The 4,040-nt window shown below is 48.6% G+C and overlaps 1 protein-coding gene across 1 annotated transcript in view; it reads left to right on the top strand.

Annotated features, from left to right (window-relative positions):
- The window catches only part of LOC129714466 (uncharacterized), a 90,107-nt gene that overhangs the window by 76,409 nt on the left and 9,658 nt on the right, over positions 1-4,040 (top strand). The gene's annotated exons all lie outside the window — the stretch shown is intronic.

The following is a 4,040-nucleotide window of genomic DNA, read 5'->3' as shown; positions in this document are numbered from 1 at the left end:
CACACTTACTTATCTATGTACCTCCCACTCCCCTGACATCAGTCTGAAGAAGGGTCTCGACCTGAAACGTCGTCATTCCTTCTCTCCAGAGATGCTGCCTGTCCCACTGAGTTACTCCAGCAATTTATGTCTATCTTTGATTTAAACCAGCATCTGCAGTTCCTTCCTACACATGTTCTGCAGAGACGCCTCCTGACCTGCTTAGTTACTCCAGCCCTTTGCGTCCATTTTTGTAAACCAGCATCTGCAGTTCCTTGTGTCTACTTCCTACTAGGTGTCCACTTTATCAAAGGAGACAGAGCCAACCTTGTATAATGGTAGTGTTCAAATGGTCTCGTCCTTGTGGCACCATTCACCTCCTTGTGGCACAGCTCCCATTCTATTTTTCAGTTGCGGAAGGGTGGTGCAGTTGATGCCTTACAGTGCCAGAGACCTGGGTTCGATCCTGACTATGGGTGCTGCATGTACAGAGCTTGTATGTTCTCGCTGTGACCAAATGATTTTCTCCGGGTTTCTTTAAATAGTTCCATGTGTGCAGGATAGAACAGGTGATCGGCTCAGACTCCGTGGGTAAGGGGCCTGTTTCCATGCTGTATCTCTAAAACATCAATTATTTTTTAACATTCACTAGAGTTGAATGCTTGTACCCACAGCAATCATATGACACCGATCACCAGCCGCACAGTGGTGCATCGGTAGAGTTGCTGCCTTACAGAGCCTGACACCCGGGTTCGATCCTGTCTATTGGTGCAGTCTGAATGCAGTTTGCTCGTTCTCCCCATAACTGCGTGGGTTATCTCCAAGATCTTCAATCTCCTCCCACACCCCAAAGGCATACAGGTTTGTAGGTTAATTGGCTTGGTATTAATGTAAATTGTCACTAGTGTGTGTAGGATAGTGTTAGTGTGCGGGGATCGCTGGTCGGTGCCGACCCGGTAGGCCTCGGGGCCTGTTTCCGCACTGTATCTCTAAACTAAAACTAGACATGTTCATTCCTAACAATAGGAATGTACACTGAGGTTGGAAAGATTGCCTTTCAGTGGAGCAATTGTTCTGCATTCTAACGGATCAGAGATGCACAAGCTGCAAATGGAGGGTGCGCTGAAGTGAATCATCTGCAGTCAGCTAAGCAAATTCTCTCTTGCATCTAAACTTGCTTACCTTTTATTTCAAATGCAGTTTAATTTCTCTGTGATTAGTGGCCATTGATGTTTGGAAGAATGTACCTATTGATTTTTATAATGTTTACACTGTGGATCAGGACCACTTCAATAAAACAAATACAAAAAAACAACAAAATATTGTGTTGCTTCAGGTACATTATTTCCTTTAGAATTAGTTTAGTCAAAATTCAAAGCGTTTTATTGTCATGTCTCAAATAGAACAGTGAAATTGCAGCACCAAGTGATGATTTGAGGACCTAGTTTGAGGAATATTCCCACAGGTCTGTGTTTTAATTGCAGACTCTGAGACCCTGAAGAGGCTGCTCTTGTTTAGAGAAACATAGAAAAGAGGTGCAGGAGTAGGCCATTCGGCCCTTCGAGCCTGCACCGCCATTCAATATGATCATTGCTGATCATCCAACTCGGTATCCTGTACCTGCCTTCTCTCCATACCCCCTGATCCCTTTAGCCACAAGGGCCACATCTAACTCCCTCTTAAATATAGCCAATGAACTGGCATCAACTACCTTCTGTGGCAGAGAATTCCACAGATTGCAGTGGTGTTCAGCTTTGGCCCATGAGCTGCAAGCCAAAGATATCTTTGCTGCAAGCCATGGGCGTTGTCCTGCTAGTGCCGGCGCATCGCGACCAGGGTGGATCTCAGTGCCCGGTTGGAGAATTGCTGGGTATGCCTGGGCAAAGATCTTATAGCGAAGATTTGCTATAAGATCTTTGTGCCTGGGTATCTTTGCTGCAAGGTTACACAAAAAAGCTGTAGAAAACTCAGCGGGTGCAGCAGCATCTATGGAGCGAAGGAAATAGGCAACGTTTCGGGCCGAAACGTTGCCTATTTCCTTCGCTCCATAGATGCTGCTGCACCCATGCTGAGTTTCTCCAGCTTTTTTGTGTAACCTTCGATTCTCCAGCATCTGCAGTTCCCCTCTAACACAATCTTTGCTGCAAGCTGGGCTCTGGGTGACAATGCTCCAGGGACTGCCCACACGACCTGTCAATCAACCAGATCAAGATCCCGCCTCTTCTCCAACCTCATTGGCTGTCTCCCGGGCAGAGCGTCCATCTCTATTGGTGAACGGGGCCGTCAATTATAGCGCGATCTGCGTTCCCATTGGCCCGCCGTCTGTCGCTCATTGGCGACTGCCGCGTCCTTATTGGCCGCCCTGGGGGGGGCGGGAGCTTCCGGCGCGTTGGCCTGGTGATGTGACAAGAGGCTGCGGCGGGCAGTGCGGCGGTGGCGGCGGCACCGGGACCGGGCCGGTGGAGGGCAGGCAGGCGGGTATGTATGTGGCACGGACAGCGGGCAGCGGGCAGGGCGGTGGCCGCAGGTGCCTCGGGCAGTGGGACGGGCAGTGGGCGGGTGCCATGGGCTGCAGCAGCAGCAGGGCTGGGCAGTGCAATGGCACCAGCCATGGTGGGTGGGAAAGGAGAGGACTTTGAGCTCAGCTGGAGGGGGCTTGTCTCCCACAGAACACGCCCTCCTTCTCTCCCTCCCTCCCTCCCTCCCTCGCCCTTCCAATCAATCAATAAATCAATCAATCAATCAATCAATCAAATACTTTATTTCCTTTAAAAATAGACCAACAAATCAAGTTCAAGTTCAATTGAGTTTATTGTCATGTGTCCCAGGTAGGACAATGAAATTCTTTGCTTCAGCACAACAGAACATAGTAGGTGTTTAAGAAGGAACTGCAGATGCTGGAAAATCGAAGGTAGACATAAATGCTGGAGAAACTCAGCGGGTGCAGCAGCATCTATGGAGCAAAGGAGATAGGCAACGTTTCGGGCCGAAACCCTTCTTAGGCATTGACTACAAAACAGAACATGTGTCCATAGGTTACACAGAAAAGCTGGAGAAACTCAGCGGGTGCAGCAGCATCTATGGAGCGAAGGAAATAGGCAACGTTTCGGGCCGAAACCCTTCTTCAGACATGTGTCCATATACCATTATATAAATATATGCACACATGAATAAATAAAATGCAAATCTGAACGAAATTTGCGTTGCATCTGGCTCACCGTTTGCACATAAATAACAAAAGGATAAATAGATAATGACACAAAAGGATAAAATCGATCCCCCCCCCTAACCTTTCATCGCCTTAACCCCGCCCATAAAGATTGCTCCCTGACCCAGCCCATGTCCCTCTTTGCCCTTTTGAACAAAGCCCCTATCCCTGCCCTACAAAACAGTCGGCCACCAAACCCTTTCCCCCCGAAGTGTGACTTCACAGTCTCAACCCGACCCGTCCTCCACTGTTCCTTCTCTCCAGAGATACTGCTGTCAGACCGCCTGAGTTACTCCAGCCATTTTGTGTCTATCTTTGGTGTAACCAGAATCTGCCAGTTCCTTCTTGTGACCTCCACTCTTAATCCAGCACATGCTGATTTCCCCCTCCACGCGTCAATGCAGTCCCCCTGACCCCGTATGACTTGAAACCACGAGTCCTATCCCCTTTAACACCAGCACTGTTACTTCCAACATTGGCCCCAACCATTTTGTCATCTCTATACCCGTTAATCATGTGCCCCTTGTCAATGCCCTGTGGTGTACAAGCCCCAGCGATGTGTGATTCCTTGGTCAGAGGATGGTGGCTTCCTGTCACTCTGTTCCGGTAACCCGGCATAATCACCATTTTCTATTTTTTTTTTTTTGTGTCCTTCAGCACGTCATCACAGTCTCTTTGCTATTTCTTTTGTGGACCCCATTACACTGTCACAGGATATTCTCTCTTAATTTCCCGTCAACATCAGGTGAAACCTCTGCACTCCCCCCCCAACTAATATGGACCATTTCATGCTTCTTCCACTGACTTCGAGTCCCACTGTGGCCTAATCCCACACCACTCTGCTTGTATCGGT

The sequence above is a fragment of the Leucoraja erinacea genome, chromosome 39 (assembly GCF_028641065.1).
Source record: "Leucoraja erinacea ecotype New England chromosome 39, Leri_hhj_1, whole genome shotgun sequence".
Classification (NCBI taxonomy): domain Eukaryota; kingdom Metazoa; phylum Chordata; class Chondrichthyes; order Rajiformes; family Rajidae; genus Leucoraja; species Leucoraja erinaceus.
This window is presented reverse-complemented; position numbering and strand designations above follow the sequence as displayed.